We start from the raw sequence: 24,069 nt of genomic DNA, 5'->3' as shown, positions 1-24,069 counted from the left end.
TGGCCAATTGATTACCCCAGTTCAGTAGCAAGACCAGACAGCCACATAGAGGACCAGCAGCAGGTTGGCCAATTGATTACCCCAGTTCAGTAGCAAGAGCATCTTTGTGATTCACGTTTGCATGTGAGCTTCTCTGCGGTTCTTCAAGTATCTCCTGATTTCCTCCAGAGCAGATATTTGAGAATGAGGCTGTGGGCCTCATTACACGGTAGGCGGTGGCCCAAGGTGCTACTAGCACCTTGGTCCATGCAGGTAAAATACCGGCACCGCCTTGGAGGAAAGGGGAATTACCGCCCTATTCCAAGGTTGGCGGGGCAGTAATTCCCCCTTCCCCCATTGCCCTTCCCATTTTTGCCCCATAGGGCTCTATGGGAGTGGGGAAGGCGCTAATTACGGTGCCGCAAATTGCGGTACCATAATTAGCACCCTGGTCCCTTTGCGGGTTGGTTTTTAACGCCTGCTAAAAAGCAGGCGTTAAAGTACCAACCCGCAAAGGGACCTCGTAGTAAGGCGGTAAGGGTTTACCGGTACCGGTGCCCTTACCGGTACCGGTAAACCCTTACCGCACTACGTGTAATGAGGCCCTATATCTCTCTGAAAGTTTACGATTTATTAACTGTACAATAAGTGCTCTAAACAGTCGAGTTTCTCTTTAGAAGGATCCATGTGAAAATACGAATCGTCTTTAAAACATGTCACTACTAAGGAAATCGTATTAATTCCAGCATCCCAGGGAAAAACACAGCATAGGTGTCGGAAGAACTGTCACTTAAGCTTTCCTGCTGTGCAGATTCTTACTCGTCTCACACTTTACGGGCCAACATCACACATTTTAATTGCATTGCCTTTGGTAATTTGAGAGGTGCGAAAACCTGACTGTGTTTAATCGTATTAGCCCGGATTATTTTGAGATATTGCAAAAAGGGTAACACTGATGTAATTTCGTGAGATGGCATTATTGGACCATAATAAACATCTTACTGGTATGTATTTTTATATTACATATACCAACATCTAGTTTTCCCATTGGTTGACATTTCTAATTAAGGGGAATGAATGAGGGGCAATAGCAAGAGCCTTCAAGCAGTATAACCATCTATATTGTGACTGCCAAATCAGACACAATTCAAAACAAAGCTACACATGAAATGAAGGGTTTCTTTGAAATGAAGGGTTTCTCCTGGGGTGGTCTCTGGTTCCTGTCTTCCTTAGCCACTTCCTCCCTTCATGGATCCGTGCTTTGTCTAGTGTCTCGGTGTCTCTTCCGTTAGCTGTTCTTTTTGTCTCTTGGCTGGCTCTCGCTACAGCTATCTGGTATCCTATTTCCTAGTTCATTTTTCCTTTGCATTGCTAGACTTCCCTATGTCGAATAATCTACTAAATCTGTCCTCCTCTAGGGACACTGGTCCCATTCACGAGTTGGATGGAAACGTTAAAACATTTCAGTGAAAGGATTGCTGCCATGTTTTCTATTCTGCCTAATTTCAAGTAACACAATTTTGTAGGTAATACCGCCTGCGGTAATTCCTCCATCGAAATGGGGGTGGCTGGCCTATACGGAATGCTGGAGATTTCCCGGAAGCCATCTGCACCCTGGGCCTCTTTTGTGTGGTAACCTATTTTATTTTCTCTTTTGGTTACCAGTCCACCCCTGCATTGGAATAAAGGATTCCAGTAAGCCAAAGTTGGAGGAGCTGTGTGGTGCAGAGGGTGCCTATTCATCGGGTCAGACCACCAACCTAGGCACCGACAGTTGGCCAGATAATCACGCTGAATCACTGCATCAAGGAGACCATAATGGCATGGCAGGTGGCATTTTAAAATGGCTGCCTGAAATAAATCCTGCGGCTGTGCAGAGAATTGCCTCATTCAGAGGTTGGCTGTAACCTGGCGGTGCCACCAGTAGGTTGCCACTGATTCACAAACACTGAATCCGCCGCCTGACTTCCCAGTGCCATTGGGACATTGCAAGTCCCCGCAGAGCAGGAAGTCAGGCGGCAGATTCGGTAATTTCCCATTCCCATGCGAGTGGGCAGATGGGTGCTTCCGTGATGACTCTGCCCAACGGGGCTGATGCGCCCAGCAGGGTCAGACCTGCCGGGCACTATGGCCCCTGCAGGCAGGCTCGTAGTGTGGCGGTCCGGAAACAAGGGTGCCGGTAACATACCGGCCCTTGTTTCCGGTAACATACCGGCACCCTTGTATACGGACCGCCACACTCGTAATGAGGTCCAAAGACTGATCCCATTCATGGTGTCCATAGCACATTGTGAACGAATAAAGCATGGCTGACATCAGAAACGTATCGTTCTTTGTCGAGGAAATTTTAGGATGAGTGTCTGGACCTTATCCCTGCTGTGCAGTGTAATAAGATGCGGCGTCCTAACAGCCCTAGGAGAGAGCACACTGCAGAACCCACTGCCCAACATAGTGTGAGGCTTGGCTCTAGGGATATGCCTCTGGAACAGGGAACATACTCAGAAGGTGTGTACCCCACCTGCAGATCCTTAGGCTCCCTGAATCTGTACTGGCTCGTGCAGTGCTGTGGCCTCTGCACTCGCTTGGGCAAGCACGGTGGTGGTGCTTTGGGAAGCATAGGCAGGTTGCAGTGGGTGATTGGAGCATCATACAGTGTGGTGGTCCCTTAACTGGGAGCCCTGCTACAGATCACAAGACAATCAGTGCACTTCACAAACATTTCAAAGAGGAACCAGCTGTTGCCCGGAAATCATTGTATTTAAGGGAGTTCTGCTATTTTGAAGGGGTGAATACAAAGTGAGAGAACCAGTGCGAAAACATAGATTATTCTTCGTACTTCATTCTCGCCACAGATTCCTGCAGAGGAGGAGTCGGATCTTCAGACCTGGGAGCCGCATAATATTCATCACATTTGCTGCTGGACTCCATTTTTCAACATTGCACTGGTTCATTTAATTGTATTTATCTTTGTAAAATCTCAATATAACATGTTTGAGAGAAAGAAATACCCAGAGACCATTGGTGAAATGCTCACTCATATGAAAGCTGGCTCAACAACCAAACTACCATCCTGCCAAGTTGGGATCAGTGCTAGGCTTCTGTGCCACTGCCACTTTTCAGCACACTGTGGACATGCTCCATTGGATGCCGCAACCAGCATTTTCAGAAGTCCTGGGACAGGTGCTCGATGCACTATTGCGACATGTCCCCCAGCAGAGCTCTCTACTCAGGCTCAAGTGAATGCGACTAAGGGATAATTCTAAGCCTTAGCCCACTCCCCCAATATTATTGCAACTTTGGACTGCATCCATATAATGCTGGAGGTCCCCCATGCATGGAAGCAGGTATAACGCAACTAGAGGCAGACGTCCATGAATATACAGATGACAACATGTGATGAGGATCTCACTATATGCCACTGCTGTTCCTGATTCACAGGTTTCAAGCATGATGCTGTGGTGCTAGGGAATTGCACCCTTCTAGTTAGCAGTCAATGGACATGGATCTTGTTATGGTCTGAAAATGTTGTGCAGCGCCATTTTGGTTTCTTCAACTGCACGTTGCCGGATGTCCTGGTGGTGCATGCACCTGTAATCCCTGGAGACTTGTGTTTATCGCCAAATAGATGCGTAGCCCCTGGAAAGTGATGCAGCACAGACTGAACGGAATATGATTAAGGAGGATCCAAATGGGAGTGATATGGTGAACTGGCAATCCCCAGAAACAGGACAAGTCTCAGAACGAACAATAGTGGTGAATACAGAGAAGCAGGAACGTCTGAAAGGACAGCATTCCTACTGCTAAGCCCCCATAGCTTGGCTGGAAGTATAGAAGTCAGATGATAGTACCATAGCGTGGATGGGATGTACCATAGCTTGGGTGAGGTATAGACATCAGATGATAGTACCATTGCTTGGATGGAGGTATGTTACTCAGATGATATTACCACAGGCTGGATGGATGTATAGAAGCCAGATGAGAATGCCAAACTTGGAGGGGGTATAGACGTCAGTTGATAGTACCATATCTTGGAGGGAGGTATGTAAATCAGATGATAATACCACAGCTTGGCCGGAGGTATAAAAGCCAGATGATATTGTCATAGCTGTGATGGAGGTATAGACCTCAGATGATAGTACCAATGGTTGGATTGAGGTATGGAAATCAGATGACAGCACCATAGCTTGGAAGGAGATATGAAAGTCAGATTGTATTAGGAAGGGTTTGATTTTCTTCAACAGATGTTGATTGTACCAACATGATTCATTGATTAGGGCAATGTATGCCTCTAAATTAAAGTTTGACATTTAATAACTGCATCATTTTCTAGGCTATCAGAATCCAGCTCAGTGGCTGCCACTGTCCCAGTTTTCTGACCAGAAATAGCAGGCGGCATCAAATTGAATAACACAATTCATTACTTTACAATGTCTGTTAGCTGCAGTGTAGGATTTCAGGCACGAATGGACCATGCATATAATTCAAGGAATCTGAAACACGGAAGTACTCTCCACAAAAGGAGATGCCAGTATTAGCACATGGAGATCGTTATTGACCTCTCAGCCAATCAGGATGCTTAGAGTGCAGTCAGTAACTACTCGTATTGACTGCTTTCTGAACATTCTGTCTTCAGAAGCAGATAGGAAAACAACAAGAAACTTCCTCTCTGGAAGGAGCTTTTCTTTTTGTTGTAACATCTTATTTCACACACGAAAGAGAAAGCTAAAACATTGGAACATGTTTTCACTTTCTGATAGCAAAAGTTTTCTTTTACATGACACCTAATGCATGCGCATGTTAAACCTGTTCCAGTTCACTCAAGTTGCAATTAAAATGTTTAACTTGTGAAATTTAAATACTACAAAATAAAATCACATTTAATTTACTCAGTTTATCTACTTACTCATATTTTTTCTATTCACCACCCAAACACCAAAACATGTATTGCTACTACCAGAATGTGCTTATGGCCTTATACAGTATGGGAGTGGTCATTATCGTGGGATAATGACCATTGCCCGAATTGGTTGCAGGTCACTATGACGGTCTAATAACCCCTCCCTCAGTTGCTAAGGCAATAACATTTGATGCCTCAGCTTCTTCAGCAGGCCCAAGGCACAGTGCACCTGCACAGGCAGTCAGTGTTTTCACAGCCTCATCATTGCTGTGCTAGCTAGCACATGCCAGGTAACTGCATATTTGAATATGTAGTCCTGGTGGGTGAGGGGTCCTGGGTGGCAGTGTGTGCTGCCCCACCATCTCTATATTCAGCTGCTCCCCCAGGGCCTCTAAGTGTAAGATTTCACTCTCCTACAATCTCCGGCCATCATGATAGGCATCTCTCCCAGCATCGCGTTGTTTGCTTCAGGCAGGCTTTTATTGAAGCCTGTAGGAACAGACGCAGCATGGAATGTTTGGGATATTATCATGGAGATGAAGTGATGCTTATATCAAATCATTTATTTAGTTTTTTTGCAAAGTATCACAATCAAAAACGGTTCTTCATCTAAATAGAATACGGACATTTCCGTCTTTGCTCAGGGTGCCCCCTGGCACCTAAATATAAAACATCAACTTAATCACAAAGCAAAACCATTTTCTCAAACTCAAAGACATCAATTAATTTGCATAACTTCTGTATAGTTTTTTTGTAGGTATGTCCCTTAAATACTCCACTCTTCCTGGCACACCCTTCCTTTCACTTTCAGTGTGTTATCACATGACACGTTCACGAATGTTCTTGGCTTATCGACTTAATTGAACTGAAATGCCTTCATTGGGTCGATTTAGGAAACTGAAATGTGCTTGATGTCTCTTTTTGTAACCAGGCTTTGATCTTGTCATCCATGTATTATGATCAAAGTGAGCTGTGAGTGATGTCTCTTCTAATTAAAGACATGCGTTCTCTTGCTGAGTGACTATTGAATGAACGATGTGTTTTTCCAGTAAGGATAACCTATATCTTGCTTGTATTCGAATGCAGAACAAGTATTGTGGCTGCATAAAGTAATGACTAAGAGCAGGTAACTATCTCATCTCATGTATGACAAAGGTAACCGACATACAAAGATGGCATGCATGGAGTGTGAAATGCTCAGCCAGGCCAGGCTTTTAGACTCCAATCCCTGTTCACTCTGGTACTTGTAATCATGCCATTATACTGGCGAACTAAATCTACAAATGCAAGAATACCAAATTACACGGCAATGATGAAATTGAGGGGCTCTTGTTTCCTCCGAGAGCTGTATAGGTAAGACAAGCAGGTTAAAGGAACTCAACGGCATGAGGATGAGGGGTGGGGGGGTCTCATAGATGAGGAAACAGCACATCCAACAGAAAGAAGCTGTGAAGAGAATCGATAGTGGGAGGGAAGAGTCATTGTCAATCCACACAGGGAGAGTCCATGGAATTCCATTAGGTCTAAGTCCCAAAGTTTATAGAAGAGCAGAATCCAAAGCCCGAAAGTCCAAAAGCCGAAGGGAAGGAACACAAGAAGTCTAATAAACAGTATGCAGTCAGAGGTGTTGGGGAGAATTCTCATAATTGGCTGATTTCCCTTACCTAAAGAGTCCCCCAGCAGCTTTGCTGTATTTCTAGGATATATTTATTTCAGCTGGTAAGAGTGTGAGCCTTTTCCCCACTCATACATGTGTTTTTCTGTGTGTATTTTCACTGTTTGTGAGATCTTGGGCACTGGAGCCTCACCTACTCCATGTGCACCACTTTTTGTGTGTGTTACACAGCACCTTCAGTGCAGTGATACAGGGTTGTCTTTGAGACTTCCCACTGACTCCATTTTTCTGGGGCTGACTACTGTACCCCAGGAACAGGTAAAATTGCCATTAAATGTATATAGTCATTTTAAGCTGCAGACCTTGTACACCTCATTTTACATGGAGTACTGGAAAGGGTTAACTCTTATCCCTTTTTGTCTATGCCTCTTGGAGCCATGTTTCGCTCCCTTAACACTAAGACTTGGCTGGTGGCAGTGGTATCTACCCTAATTTTCCTACCGCGATTATATTATATAAACGTGGTATTGTTCCAGGCTATTATAGTAGCCTCGAACATAAACCTGCTTGACCAAATACATTTTATTTTGGTTCTGTCTGGGTCTATTCGCCATTTCTTTTTGTTAAAGTCTTTCTCATGTTTTTCTCTGCGTGCCAAACTGGGGATGATTCCTTTGTTCGCTGTCTTTTCGCGGACTTCTGCACAGAAGCCCTCCTTAAGGCGCCTGATAGTCTAAGTGGGCAGGATGTGAGGGAGGGATCTTCGGACCCCTGCCATGGGTTGCCTTGGTAACCCAAGTCGCATTCTTGTCTGATTGGCTAAGGGGACTTGCCTTGCCATGCCAGCCACCCTGCTGTGTGATTGACAGCCAGGCTGTATGAATGGGGGAAAACTGCATAAAAAGCAGTTCTCTGGGACAGGAAGAGCAGACTCTCCACTGGAACGAAAGAACCAATGAGGAACTGGAAGAAGAGGACCCCTACCATGGCTGAACTGCCCAGTGAAGCCCTGCTGCAGGTCTGAATCTCCGAATCCGATCGCCTAACTTTGACAACAGACGTTGCAGACCTATCACCGTTCTATCCAGCAGAACAATGTCGTCTGCATAGGCCAGCCAATGGACCTTCTTTGCATTTATCTCTGGACTGGCCAATGCAGATGACTCCAATAATAGACAAAGTAGGACAACATCTCTTCACTTCAGAATACAGCAGTCTTTTTATTTTGTTTATTGCTCATTCTACCTGTCAGCATACACTATGTTTGGACATTTGAAGGTAAGCATGGTCATGTGTAGGGAAAGCTAGGGTGGCAGGGTTACAGGTGAGCTAAGGTGGAAGGGAGAAGAGGGAGCTATGGTAGGAGGGTATGCAGGGATTAGCAAGATGAGCTAGATTTAGGGGGGTAGCCACAGGTGAGCTAGGAAGTGTAGTTTGGTGGAGATAAGCAGGGGTGAGGTGGGATGGATGGGTGAAGGAGTAGATAGATAAGGATGAAGTAAGGACGGTGTGATATCATGAGGTGCATTAGTATCAGGATGAGTTAGGAAGAGTGGGGGTATGCAGAGGTGAGCTAGAGTGGTTGGGTTGTTGGAAATAGGTATGGGTGAGATAGGGTGGGTATGGTAGGGGAAGTGGGCAAGGGTTAGGCAATGAAGTTATGGATAGAATGGGGCAAGGTGGGGATAGGTGGGAGTAGAGTGGAGTATGATAGGTGTGCATGGGGATCGAGAGGGGTGATAATGGGTGGGTGGAGTTAGGGAAGGATGATAAAGGCAAAGTAGGGTAGAGAGGTGTGTGTTAATAGCAAACAGGTGTAGGGTTAGAATGAGGTTTGGGGTCAGAGTGGGGGAAGCAGGTACGGAAGGACTGCGGGTAGAGCTAGGGCCATGGTGTTAGAAACGAGTGGGTTAGAGGGAGGGGCTTAAAAGGGTCACTAGAATAGTGGAGGGTGGTGTGGAGTGAGGGTGCAGTGTTGTGTGGTTGTGGAGTGGTCTGGAGGTGGATTGTGCTGTGGACATGGGGGGTGGGGCTGTGGAGTGGTGTTGCAGAATAACTGTGTGGTGTGTGAAGTGGTGGTGGATAGAGTGGTGGTGGTATGGAATCTGGTGTCAGGTAAGGTGGTGTGGAAGTGGGTTGTAGTGGTGGTGTAGAGTGGGGTGTGGAATGGTAGGGATGTAGAGTGGTGATGTGTAGTGGTGGTGGGGAGTGGAGTGTGGTGGTGTAGGGGTCTGGTGGTGTGGAATGGGAGTGTGGGGGTGTGCAGGTGTGGAGTGTGTTGTGTGGTGGTGTGCAGTGGGGATGTGGAGTGGAGTTATTTGGTAGTTTGAAGTACTGATGTGGCAAAGTGGAGGGGTAGGGTGGGATGTGGTGGTGGGAGTGGTGTGGTAATGTGGAGTGGGGATGTAGAGTGTTGGTGTGAAATTAAGTGGAGGTGTGGGGTGGGATTTTGGAGTGGGGGTGTGGTTTCAAGTGGTGGAGTGTGGTGGTGTGGTGTGTTGGTGTGGAATGATCTGGAGGAGTGGTGTTTGGATTTGTGGTGTGTGATGGTGTTGAGTGTGGTGGTGTGGAGGTGGGGTGTGGTGGGGATGTGGGTATGTAGTGGCTGCGGGGCATGATGATGTGGGGGTGTGACGAAGTGGAGGAGTGTGGTGTAATGTAATGGAGGGGTGTGGAGGGGTGATGGTGTAGTGCTGTGGAGGGACCGGGTGTGTGATGGTGTAGAGTGGAGGGGTGTGGTGTTGTAGGGTAGTATGGATATGATGTGGGGTGTGGGAGCTGCCAGGAAGAGAACTAAAGAAAAAGAAGTAGAGCGGGCCCTGTGCCTCTGTTGCCAACGGACAACAGTCCAGCACGATTACAATGAAGACGAGTGAGGTTTAGTTCAGACTCATGGGGCAAAGGAGGGGAAGAGAGCAAAACCTCGGCTGCACAGTAGGAACTAATACGCTTACATGCCTCATTTGAAGTTGCGTGGCAGTGTGGGTCAGGGCGGTAAGGCGACATCTTAAGTGGGATGAGAAATCGAGGAGTGGGGCTCCAACAAGGTGGCCTGCACTGAATGCTGGGGCTTAATAGTGATGAGCTTTGCCTAAAGGGGGCACAACCTGACATGAACAATACACGACGAGACCTTGCAAGCATTTGCTTTGGGTCATTCCGAATGTCCCCAGATGGTATTGTTCACATCGTCTGCATATTGTAAATGAATTTCCCTGGTGATGTGAAGATGTCACACGCTCACTCAATGTATAAACAAATCAATCAATGAGTAAATAAATCACCCTCAGTCTGTAAATATATGATGAATGAGAACGGGAGCGGAAAAATATCACTACTGTGGTTTATTAGTGACGCGCATTTTGAGAACATAAGAATGGCCGAAGAATGTTATATTTTAAATACGTCTGTGATAGAATTTTTATTTTACATTTTATTTTATATTTTATATTTTAAATATATCTGTGATTCAAGCCTGAAGTCCTTCGGAGCATGTAATGCACATTGGGCTCTCTGTTCATTTCATTTGTCACAAAGCCACAAAGGTCACCCTAACAGTACATGTTCTGCAAACCACATGCCATATGTAGTCATTTGAGCAGCATCAGTTCTTTGATGTGAGGCTTGGGCTATTCTGCTTGAGGGGGAACTTGAGAATCAAGCACTCAGTCCACCTAAAGCAAAGCGGTGCGATGGAAACAGTGAGAGACGGGTCTTTCTAGGATAGAGCTTCGTGGCTTCCAATTAGGTCAGTGCTGGCAACAGATCTTTCCTTGGCACATACTGTGTTGAGACTTGAAGCCAGACCAATGGTGGCATTTGGAAACCCTCTCTCTAGTTTTTAAGCTGCACAGGAACCATTGGCACATCACACATGTATTTCCTTCCTTTGCAGTCCTGGCTTGCCGTGGAGCGGTCCAACGTCAGGAAGTGGATCCATGTCTGCCTGGGATGCAATCCAGGTGCAACAACCCAGTGATGGCCCTAACAGTGTGTCCGTGAGCAGAGCTGGGCAGTGCCTCGCGTTTTAACTGGAGGTGATGCTAAGCAGGAATGATCCAAGACGCCCCGCTTCCAGGAATGGTGGAGGAAGCTATACCTCAGTATATGTGTGTTAGAGGTTTTACGGAATGGCCATCAACTTGTTTGCCGATAACACAAATGTACCAATGAAATGTAATAGTAAAAAGTGAACATTTAACAACACACAGTTTTATGTAAGATCTAGGAATAATGCATTGCATCAGCAGCCAGTGTGGCCTTGGGGGGCTCAAACCGACCATTTTGGCAAGTGGACTTTCAAGAACCATTGCTAGTTCCCTAAGGGCTTTGGTCAAATAAGGGAGAATCGAACTGGGTAAATGTATGAGCTTAGGATGATGGCATTCTACTGCCATAGCCAGCTCCCCTAGATTACTGATGTGCTACCTGAATCTGCGCATTAGGTATCTAAATACCTACTGTGTAGTGTATATAGAATAAGCGCATTGAATGTAAAGTGTTGTCATGTAACAGAGCCCTCACAGTATGTTATATCTCATTGAATAGCTGACTTACTGTAGAAACACAAGTTGTGGAAATGATGTACTTTTTGCATCCCTGTTAACACCTTCCAGGGCAACCATTCCTTTCCATATGGGATCGAGCACAAGCACCACTCAATGCCGCCCAGTAGCATCAGGATGTGCTGCTAGGCTGTACCGGAAGGTAGTTGGTGGTGTTGGTGGGGTAAAGTCAGAAAAGAATCAAGACATTGGCAGAGTTACTGTGCAGGAGCCAGTAGAAATGACTTCCTATCGCCTTGCAATTTGCAGTCACATGCATGCCATCCCTACCCATTCCTTATTGGAGATTTCTGTCCAGCAACAAAAAATGTAGTCACTTAGATTTCCCCATTATAAATGCAGGACTACAAATCTCTGATTGCAAAGAAAGGTTTTTCCCAATCATCTCCCAAAATAAATTGGGATATGCTGAGAAAGCAAATGGCTGTTTACATCGCAAAATGAATTCTTATCATTAATTAGCTGGGGTACCCGCTGTTGCCCGTGTGGAGTCTCATATGCCATGGAGGATGTTGTTTTTGTCCTCTTGTAGGCAAGTCTTGCTTCAGTTTGCTCTGGTGTCTCATGTGCCCTGGAGGATGTTGCTTGTGTCCTCATGTCAGCAAGTCTTGCTTCATTTTGCTCTGGCATCTCATTTGCCCTGGAGAAAGTTGCTCTTGTTCTCTGTTTCAGAAGCTTCTGATATTGATTTTCCCTTTGCATCAGATGGAGCTTTTCCAAGTGGTGTTCGTTTTTTTGTGTGGCATGTTTCAGTCACTTCAAGGCTTCAGCACATTTGAGAAAATGTCCAAGAAAAATTGATTGATTGTGCTCTCTTCTCGTGAATGAACTTAAGTAAACTGTAACCTTGCCATTTCCCTTATTTGGATTGGCGTGATAAAGAAATATATAATTTTATTTTTAGTTCCCTTTAAATATCCTTTAATAAACACTTTTCGAACTGTATACAGTGGTGATACATTTAAAAGGAATAACCAACATATAGAACCTTTGCTTCAGACACTTTTCCAAATGTTGCCTCCTTCTAGTACCTACTGTAGTGAACCGGGGTGAGCATCTCTCTCACACACACACACACACACACACACACACACACACACACACACACACACACACACACACACACACACACACACACACACACACACACACACACACACACACACACACACACACACACACACACACACACACCCCCCCCCCCCCCCCCTTCATATATAAAGATAATGGGATGAGGACTATGAATACTATGAGAGCATTGGTGGGAAGGACAGAACCCACAACTACTATGGCTGCTCACTTTCCGGTCGAGTTTTCTGGAAGGCAGTGTAGTGTGCACAAATAAAATTATGTTCTTTTCAGATTATGACCTATTTTTTATAATCACTGGAAACAAACTGCCCGCCATATGCAGGGGTTTGGTACCCCTTGTGAACATGGTGCTGGCTACCCTTGTGTAGTCACATGCATCACAGAATTGGGCTAATTTATATAAGGGCCTCATCACGAGTAGGGCGATGTGGTAAAAATGTGGCAGTAATAGCGTTACTGTGGCAATAACTGCTGAGCCGGCGGGCCATTATCACCTATTAAGGCGGCAATGGCCCGCCGGCGAGGCGGTTATTGCCATTAGTATTCCGGGATTTGCAGGCTAAGGATACCAGTTTTCCTGAGTTTGCAGCCCCGGAACACTAATGGCTGACGAAACCTTTTCAAGCAGCATATCTTTTGCCGTTTAAAAAGGTTTTGTCGCAGTACGCGTTGCTTCTAGGAACAACAGAACACGCGTACTGCTTCATTAGTACGGAGCAACAGGGCGACATTTTGGGCCAAGTTGCTCCGTACTAATGAATGGAAGAAAAATAAAAATAAAAAAGTCCATCTTTGAAAAGGGAGAAGGGGCTACGTGTGGTCCCTTCTCCCTTTCCAAGGTTGCCCTGAAAAAAAAAAAAAAAAACCTGTACTCTGCACGCGAACGACATTCGTGCATCCACGGGATTACACTGTGGTATGTCTCCGAAAAAACGAGCCAATCCACGTTTAGAGTTTCCCGCACAGTACCGTGTACTAATGCTGTATGACCGCACCAGTTGGGCGGAAAGTTGGAGGATTCACCTCCATCTCTGTTCTGGAGGTAAATCCGCAGGCTTTCCGCCATTTTCAGCACAATTATCACTGCAGTAATTGCGCCGAAAATGCACCAATGAGTTCTATGGACTAAAATAAATGGGATCTTACACCAGCACCGCCACTTGTAATCCAGATGTAATACCACCAGACCAAGTGGCAGTAATGGTAATTGCATTGGGGGGTATTTCAGGCAGATTTACTGTCGGGATATCGCCCAACTCGTGATAAGGCACTAGATTTGTTTGTTTCACCCATTCTAACCAATACTTTTTTTAATCAGTCCACTAGCAAATGCACATTGGTTCTGGTTAGTCAAATGCCTCAGTAACTAATTATAATTGAAAGCATTGTCCAAAGGTAATGTTGGCAAGCTGGTTCTTAATGCATGTTTGCTATACGGCTATTGCGGAACAGATTTTATTAGTCATTCTAATGAACCTGGGCATATATTGCATAACTTCCACAAATGTAATGTACTAAAATGTTTGTCTACAATCAATCATTATCTTTTCGTGATAAAGATTGGTAACCAATTTGTTTAGATTCGGGACATTACTCCAAAATTGTGGGTGATCTATTGTTCGGTAACCTTTTGGCATACCATCCATTACTGAACAGAGTTGTTCATTGTCTGACCTACATGGGTCGTGAATGCTTGCAATGTCTACAAATCTCTTATACAAACCAAACTTCCACAATCCATTAATAAGTTGAGTATTTGTCAAATATTACAATTTCTTTAAATGATACATCTCCAACTTCATTTTTGAAATCTATAGATTTTAATCATATATGATCAAAGTTGACATTTTCAAATTGTGTATGTTCATGTACATAAAAATGATAATACATTACTCGGGACACCGCGCACTAAAGGTATGTACAGGAAGGAAACATATGAACAAACCATCTTCTCATCAGCTACACTTTATTGCATTAAAATCTCTGTACATTTCCAATGCCATCGCATATATATACGCTATACGTTAATACATCATAGGGACACTATGTCATTCATTACACTTAACAATTGTAATTTTGATATTTAAACAAGTTTGAAGAAATGCATCTGTTTCAGTTTTGTGTTAAGAACCTGCTTTACTTCATCTGTCTTTTTTCCTCAGTTGGAGTTCTTGATCTCATTGCCTTTGTGTGGACAGGTCAATGGATTTGATCGGTTCCGTGTGATTCCTATTGGGTTCACATTGCCAGTTCCTTGCTAGTGGTGGCCGTAGATCACAATTACAGATTGTGTACACTTGCCAAAGCTAGGAATCCATTGAGAACCCACCATTCCAACCCAACCATTGTGAAGAAAAATGTTGGAAATGAAATCAGGAAGTGGAGTAAAAAATCATTTTAAAAAGGGGGTAAAAAGGAAAGAGGGCGTAAAAGGGGGAGAAGCAGAAGAGTGTGGAATGGGGCTGCCGGTGTTGTGGGAGTGAAACACCATCTTAAAGATAAAAGGCAAAACATGAATTCTCTGGAAAAAAAGAACCAATATAGCCCATTCTCAAAAAAAGCCCATCCAAATGTATGACCCATAGCTTTACAATACCTCTAAACGGTTGTCTAATTTGTGTTCTCGCTGCCCTTATAGTACCCCCGGAGTGTATGTTGTTCCACTCATAATAGATTACATGGGTTTTTGGACATGTCAATGTTTTACTTGTGTTTGGGCTGAACTCTTGGCAGAGTTGGTGGCAGCAGATCACATGTGAAGAGATAATTTGTATGTGGTAAGAAGAGCTGGAAAATGGGGTTTCAACCATTGGCATAGGCGGAGCACATCTTTGTTCTTAAGTTTTGTATATCTGGGCAAATCCAATGTTGATGACATGGGCATGAAGGAGTGAAGTATCGGCTGTGATATCAGTGGTCGACGGGAGCATGGAGTGGATGGAGGGCCTTCTCAATCGAGTCAAAAGAAGTAGAAAGAGACCCTGGAGGGAGGACCAGGCTTGATCAAGTTAGGCAGTCATGGAAACATGTTGGAATTTGAACGTGTTGATTAAGGAGCGGGGTGGGGCTGGGTGGGTCGATAGAAACAGTGGTGTACAGGAATAAGCCATCAATGGGGAGTGTCCAAAAGACAGGAGTGGCTGGAGAGAGGAGCAAAGACCTGGTCCAGTGAGTTGCCATGAATGTGCTTAGGGTGATTATGAACAGTGATAGGAGGGGTGGGGGGTTCAGAGTGAGAAGTCAAGCTGAAGAAGTTTGGCTTTTTTATGTTTGGAAGGTTGATGTGTCCCATACATAGGGGCAGTTTTTCCAGGCCTAGTTCATGGAAAACTGTTCAGATAACCAAGGGCCAAGAACTGATCTATGGTAAGAGGAGATGGAGCAAGCAGTTGAACAGTTATGCATTCAAAAGAGGAGGGGATTAAGCCTACTGGAGAAAGGTGGGTAAGGAGTAGTTTTTATCAATGATCAAACCCCTACCATCACCCTTTTTAGTGAAACCAGAGGAGTGGGCCACACAACTCACTGTGATGATGAGGGAGTAAGTGATTTGTATTTTATTAATTTGTTAAGCACGTTTGTCAAAGTGCATCACATAATCAGCGGTACAAACAATGTGACACTAGCAGATTAAAAGTGCATTAACAATTGAAGGCACAAAAGCGAGAAGGACGTTTTTAAGCTGTGAGCAAAAGAGCAGGAAAGGATCTCATATGGAGGGGTAGGAAGTTCCAATCTTTGGGGACTAAGTGTGAGAAGGATCGGAAGTGGGATTGCGCACATGAAGGTTTAGGGACTACAAGTAAGAACTGATTTTGGAATGAAGAGAGCGGGAAGGGATATAAGGTGAGATGAATGCACAAATATGAGGCAGAGCCGGACTGTGCAGGCAGGTAAAGACGACACAAAGACAGTGAAGAAGTACGCTGGATTCAAATGAAAGCCAGGAGAGTGAGTGGAGTGAAGGAAAGATATAGGTACAGGGAGACAGACACTAGAAAGGGTGAACGGACCAGATAAAATTAGAACAAAGAGGGACAAGCTGGTAGGCAGGCAAACCAATGAGAAGTGCAGAACATTAGTCCACACAAGAGGGGACTAGAGGCGAAATAAGAGGTTTTGTAGCATGAAAAGTAAGAAAGAGATGAGCATCCTGTATATTGTAAAGGTTATAGTGACAAAAGCAAGCAATATTAGAGAATTGAGTGGAAAAGGAGAGAGAATTGAATACTCTTAGAATTAATGCTGAAGAGGATACATGAAGGTCACAGGGAAGAAACAAGGGTGGGGAATAGAGGGGTTATATTAGGGTCAGTAAAGAAAAGGATCAGTTTTTGATACATTGAGATGTAGGAAAATGGAATGCATCCAAGACTGGATTGTGAGAAGACAGGCAGAAACAGTAGCATGAAGCGATTCAGAAATAGAATAAAAGCAAACAAAGATCTGGGAGTAGTCAGTGTAACAATTAGAAGATAGTCCAAATGACAAAACAATAGCAAAGACAGGTAAAGTATACAAAAAAAGAAGGGGGCCCAGGACGGATCACAGCGAAACAGCTTGTGGTAGAGGAAAGGTGACATGACATGACATGATAAGGTATTTATAACGTGCTTAATACAACCCGGGGATTGAACCTGTGTGGCTCTGTGTCGTCTTGCTTCCAAGGTGAGTAAGTTGCAGCTGAGCTATTCTCCCAAGACTGGAGGAGCATTTACCAGCCCATGATATAGAGAAGGAACAATCAGATAGATAAGATTCAAACCATTGAAGAACTGAACCAGAGAAACCCTATGATGTGTGTATAGACAGAAGAGTAGTGTGGTCAACCATGTGCGAGGTATTGCCATCTCACAAGGGTGTAAACGTCCTTGCTTTTTTAAATTTTAATTAAGCAATAGCATGATGCAGGTAATTCCATCTATGAAAGGGAAATCTGTTGATCAGAGTCCCCTTTCATAAGCTTCATTTCAAAAGCATAGTGTATACCTATGCCCTGCTACATTAGTATCCTTATTGCAGGCACCTGCTCTACCAGCGACAACGAGCAGGATCAGACATTACAGGTTCCCTCTTGACAGCTACAGTGGCAGCCAAGCGTATGCAGTGCAAGGGAAGCATCTAAAATATGCTCCCATGTACCCAAACTATAATAATCATAGGTAGCCCATGATGGTGGCAGATTAAACTTTAAAATAAATCTATGCCTAATTAACGATGCATGGCACTACTCATAATCATTGCAGCCACATTAAATTGACATTGTACATGTGTCAGCACTGTGCGCCCAGTTCAGCTGTGGAATGGTTATGGGTATTCATTCAAGGCAAGGCTACCCCTGCTCACTGGCAGAACTGTAGCATTGGGTGGATTGCCTCTCTTTGTTCCTTTGCAAGGACAGGTAACATCCTTTCCCCAGAGACAGTCACTCAACAGGAAGCTGGCCTGGGAACAGAAATCAAAGGGCACACCCATTCACAAAGGGCTAGGCCTCACAACTGGGTGCTGCATTTCTAAAGGCCTTTGATTCTATTGAGAAGGGAAAGGGGTGGGGTTAGTGTAGCCAGGAAGACGTCTGTAAAGTTTGGGAGAAGAGTCTTTAATTTTGGTTCTCTCCACCACTCTTTCTCTTTCCTGTCGCCTCCACTTCCTGTAGCGCAAAGCACTTTGGGTGTGATATCACAAAGGCAACGTCCACTCCTTTCAAGAGCAGGAATTAGACTCCTAGAGCAGGCTAGCTTTAGTCCAATCACTTGTGGGCTTTCGCTTTAAAAAGAAGGGGTCTCCCACCACTTCTTTGAATGATCCTTTGGACTCCAATCCTGAAAGAAGATTGATTGGGAATTCCTTTATTTTGGACTGTTATGCTTATTTGGGTTGCTACTGAACCACATTTACACCCCTCTTGAGAGAATAGCCTTCCCTCTTCCCACGTTAGCACACATTGTGCTATTTTACCTTCATGATTGTATTTGCTCTTGGTTTGTAGAAGTGCGGGGGCTGAGTGGGTGTTTTAGCCTCTACTCATCCATGAACTCTAAGGGGAGAGGAAGGGGTGTGGCTGAGCGACTTTATTAGAGGAGTCATTGCAAAGTCTAGGGGGAAGACCAGACGAGGTGAGAGAAGGGTCAAGTGATGGAGGTGAGAGAATCTGGTTAAGGAATCAGAAAAAGCAAGGGGGTGTGGAGCGTAGGAAAGAATGAGGTGATGTGAACCCCTGCTTTCCCACACTACACATAATAGAGGGACCCCAGCCTTCCCACACTCTGCATATAAGGGGACTGGGGGAGAAGATGCATTTTATATGTGAGGAGAGGCTAATGTTGTAGATGGGCACTTGGTGCTGAGCACAGGCATCTGAACCTGCTCCTGTCCAATGATGATGGAGCATGGACCTAGGTATTAAGACCCATTCAACAAACATATCGTAATACATGAGTTTGTGAGGCTGCATTTCGCCATATTATTATACCTGGAACCGTTGAGCCACTATGTTTTTGGAATATAGGATCCGAGTCATTTCAAGAAAGCCACACATCTTTGCTGACAAGACTGCTGTTTGAAATCCCAGCATTAATCTTGGAAGCCCCAACGCTGCAGTGCGCTCGCTTCCTGGAGGAGGCGGAGCGTGGTCACGATCACGTGACTGATCACGTGACTCATTCTGGGCTTTTATTCGAGGGCCATCCGCCCAAGCGGTGTGGATTCTGGTGACTTAAAAATTGCGAATTCTACCTGCTTGCAGACTGCTGTTTGAAATCCCAGCATTAATCTTGGAAGCCCCAACGCTGCAGTGCGCTCGCTTCATGGAGGAGGCGGAGCGCGGTCACGATCACGTGACTGATCAGTGACTCATTCTGGGCTTTTATTAGAGGGCAATCGGCCCGAGCGGTGTGGATTCTGGTGACTTAAAAATTGCGAATTCTACCTGCTTGCAGACTGCTGTTTGAAATCCCAGCATTAATCTTGGAAGCCCCAACGCTGCAGTGCGCTCGCTTCCTGGAGGAGGCGGAGCGTGGTCACGATCACGTGACTGATCACGTGACTCATTCTGGGCTTTTATTCGAGGGCAATCGGCCCGAGCGGTGTGGATTCTGGTGACTTAAAAATTGCGAATTCTACCTGCTTGCAGACTGCTGTTTGAAATCCCAGCATTAATCTTGGAAGCCCCAACGCTGCAGTGCGCTCGCTACCTGGAGGAGGCGGAGCGCGGTCACGATCACGTGACTGATCACGTGACTCATTCTGGGCTTTTATTCGAGGGCAATCTGCCCTCGCGGCGTTAAGCCCGCTGCGGGGACAAGGGCACTGCTGTTTGGGCTGTTTGCCTGGTCGGCTGGGCACGAAAAGATACGGGAAACTCCCCGCGGAACTCACGTGCAGGTGGCTCACTTATTTTAAAAATCATCTGTACATCTGGGGGATATCCCAAAGCTAAACAAGTCATATGACCAAAGGATAAAAAGTCACTAGGACCAGCCCGGATAAACAAGCTAACATCACCAGTTGTTTTTCTTTTTTATTTTTTGCTGGGGTAGGGAGACTGTTGGGGCTTGACCCCTTTGATCCCACCCTGCGAATCGATCAAAAATTTAGATTTAAAGCTCTAAGGAAAGGGAGACTGCTGGGGTTCAACCCTTTTGATCCCGCACACTGCAAACAACTGACATAACCTGACAACATCAGGGGAAAAGATACTTACAGACCCATTTGAAGGTTAGATATCAGTGTTCCAAACTAATACACATACGATCTCTAAATACCTAATGGCTGAAGTAGTGCTATCAACTAGATTGGGTGACCACCCTCTACCAAACAGCTATATAGATGATTTAATATTATCCGAAGACAAGGATAACGAATCGGTGCTAGTTAAGGAAAGCATGACTCTGAATCACGGAACGAAAGATTATAATCAAGGAGCAGTACTCGGTCCGTTCATGATAGAGGTTAAGATCGGCAATCAAACAGGGAGGGAGCTGCTACAGGAAGACATACAATTAAACTCAGAGAGCAATGCGGTCAACCCACCCAGGAACAATTTCATATTCCATCAACTTGACAATACGATTGAAATGGACAAATCACCTCAGCCTCAGGAAAAAATATGGAAACCCAGGACCCTATCCTCAGGGGATGCTCAAGATAGAAACAATCATTTTTTTGGGAAACAATCCTTACTAAATTGGGGGACAGGCATTTCTGGGAATGTACCCAAAGGAAATCAACTCGTAAAAACACCACGGCAAACGAAATCCCTGACGCTGTTATGCTGGAAAACTCAATCTTAATAGATAAAGAGCCACAAACCGTAGAGACGGCCGTTCAAACCATGAAAGGGGAAACCAAAAACCAGTTAATTCAAACAGATAATGACCAAGACTCAAACTTGAACACGCTACCATCAACGATAGAAGCACCTCAGAAAGAGAGGGAGATGACCAACAAATCTAAGACAGGGGGAGAAAAGTGTGAAAAGGATGAATTCCAGATGATTACAACAATGGCAGTGATCCTGGCCCCTTACATGAAACTACACGAAGATGCTAGAGATACTCTGAAGGACCACACTACATTGCTTGCAATGGTTCATTCTAAGACAATCTTCATTGAAGGATTCATATCGGCCATCCAAAAAAATATGCAAAATGTTGAGCAAAGAATCTCTGATATGTTACACACCATCCTAGAATCAATTATGAAAGAGAAGGAAAACCGATGGAAAGATCCTAGGAGAGACTCTCTAGGTGGTTCGGACTGCTCCGTTTTTCAATCAAAAGAATTAGCAAAATTGCAACCACAAATAGAAGAAAATGCAAATGAAGAGCATTTGAAAGAACGTACTGGAAATATGATTGAAAAAGGGACCTTAGAAGAGCTAAGTAATCAGGACGAATGTCCAATCCCAACTCCGAGGAAAGGAGAAACAACTAAAGATACAATGAACACAATAAAAGGAAAGGAAAAAAATAAAGAAAATAATGAATTGGTGCCAAATACCTCAAGAATCTCTGCGGAAAACGAAACTCAAAGAGGAGCCACGGCGAACAACGATCAGAAAGTAAAACAGATAACAAAAAAAGGACAACACACACCTCAAAAAACCTTAGACCTTTCGCAGCACGAAAAAGAGATTGAGGTATCAAAAATAGATAAGCAGAATTCAAAATTATGCGAAATCTTAAAAACAAAAGGACGTAAAACAGATGGAAGGTATCACTGCGCCGCAACGAAAGGAGCAAATCGTTACGAATGATAAGAAAGCGAAAACTACTCAACCACTACAGATACTTAAAAAAACAAAAAATCAACCGCCGCGGAGGGTATGTAAATCAAATAAAAGCAAATCATTTTTCAAATGTCTGAGTACACCAAAGGAAGCAGCAACTACTGTGGTAAATCGAAACATTGGTAGCCATACGCAAACAAGTACGAGTCTAAAGAACAACGAAGCAGTAGAAACGGGTGACTCCGATCAGGAGTTAATGGATATGTCCACTTACTCCATCTCGGATGACAACGTTTCAACTGATAGTGACTCAGAAGAAGAGGAAATTGAAATAACTGATGAACAAGTACAGACGGAACGAGAAAGGGGAGTTAAACCAATGTTGTATGACAAGAGGATAATTGGGGAAAACGCAAACAAAGCTGAAACAACAAAAAAGGAAAATAATATAGTCAAGCCCGAAACTGTAAGCAAGAAAAAATTTAAGACAACAATGACGGGAAGCTCAAACATACCAGTTAAATGTCCAACAAGAAATCTGGAAAGTCAAAATTTAAACAGCCCCATACCTATTTTGGAGTTCAAGGAATACACCACAGAAGAAAGTGAGCAGATCAGTGGAACTGTTGATTTCTGGACTAGTCCCTTGAGACTGCCGAAATGCAGATTAAACCCGGAAAAAAAGGGCAGAGGTCTTCTTTTGGAAAGACTAGTACATACAGACAACGGTCTTATTCTAAACCGGGCAAATGTCCTAAGGTTGTTCCACCATATACCAGCCTTGAGATTAATCAGCTCTAGTGATATAACCCTGATAGAATTTCCTGACAAAAGGTATATGGATAGTATTCGGGTTTCCACATGCTCCCAGGTGATTCACCAGCTATTACTATCCGAAGAGAGGACCATAAGAAAGAAGGGGTTCAAGATAACCGAAAAAAACAATAAAGAAACAGAACCAGAGGTACTGGATCAAGAAACTATCTCAAAGAAAGCTCGCTTTCAAGAGGCGTACGATACGCATAAAAAAACCATGAAACAATCACAGGTAACCCAACCTCAAGACGGAGAACAGGAGAGATGGGTATGGTTGGCCAACCTAGCAGCAGGAAAAATGAAGACACTATTGAGCCGGAAAGTAAAACAAAAGGAAACATGGTCCCTTATTTCCTGGAATACAAGGGGATTCAACCACCTTCTAACAAAAAATGAAATTGAAAAAGAGATGCCAGATGTACTATGCCTGCAGGAAACGTGGTTGAGAGAAACTCCCCTGATCGAAGGCTATTCAGTAAATATAAACCCAGCAAAAAAAGGAGAAAAAGGAAGACCAATGGCGGGTCTGCTGATAGCGATAAAAAAAGAACTAAACTGGAATGTGATTCATTCTTGGAACTTGACTCCATATATTCAAATCTTAGTCCTGGAAACATTGTCGCCCCTAGACGATCAGCACCACCAGCACGTTGTGCTGATGAATATATACTGGGTGCCAGGAGCTAAAGGAAACAAATCCCTTCCAAGGGACGTAGCAGAGGCAATTGATGATCTGAAAGCTAAATGGCATGACCCATGGATAATATTGGTGGGCGACCTTAATTGCACTTGTCTGGACGAAAACAATAAAGTACTCGAAGACGTACCGAAAATGGCCACAACTAAACACAAAAGAGGGGTCAATTGGAGGTCCACGTTACAATCTAGAGATTGCACAATCCTAAATGGAGTCACGTTAGGCGACATCCCAGGGAAACCGACGTGGCGAGGGATGAAATCCAAAGCCATCTTAGATTACGTGACAGTTTCAACTAATATGTCAATGTTTATTCAAAAACTTGAGGTGCAACCGACCAAGGCTAGTGACCACAATGCTATCAAACGTACTTGTTCAAGTTTTCTTCCTAAGAACGTAAAGGAAATATATCCATTCAAGATAGAAATCAACACTGGGAGAACTCGAGTTAAAATGAATCCAGCAAAATTATCAGCGCTGAACGATAACTTGACATCCACCTTAAATGATTTGTATCTGCAGCTACCTCTGCAAACCATCGATTATGTTCCTATGCTAAAAATCTTCCATACTAGAATTAAACCCGGGACTACAAAACCAATAATGTCACATCGACATATATTCGATCAAGCCGTGGCTGATAAAAAAAAGACTATTAGGAAACAGCTAAAATCACTGAAAGTCTTGAATGAGGTAAATAAAACTGATAAAGTACGAGAAATAAAACAAACCTTTAGAAATTGGAGAAAGTTGCACAAAAAAACAATGCTAAACCACGACTCCCAGGCAATGTTAAAAACGATATGTGAGAGAAATACAGCAGAGACGTGGGCCTTAATAAATAATAAAGAGACTTTGCAAGATGCCATAATAACAAATCCAGTCACAGAGAAACAATGGGAATTATACTACAAACAACAACAGCCAGTTCTAAAACCTCTTATAAATGATTGGATTATACCAAAATGGGATGAAAGTTTGCTGACCATAGACAGTGAGACATTAGAAGACATGATTAAAAAGCTAAAGAACTCTAGAGCACCGGGGCCAGACGGCCTGACTAATGAAGGTCTGAAAAAGGCCCCAGCGGAATGGGCTAAAATCCTACACCAACTGTTTAAATATATCTTGGCTTCGGGGAAACTACCGACTTCGTGGAAGACGAGTATTGTGGTGCCA

The sequence above is a fragment of the Ambystoma mexicanum genome, chromosome 3q, assembly GCF_040938575.1.
Source record: "Ambystoma mexicanum isolate Mex_15411 chromosome 3q, UKY_AmexF1_1, whole genome shotgun sequence".
NCBI classification, from domain to species: Eukaryota; Metazoa; Chordata; class Amphibia; order Caudata; family Ambystomatidae; genus Ambystoma; species Ambystoma mexicanum.
Note: the sequence above shows the minus strand (reverse complement) of the source record.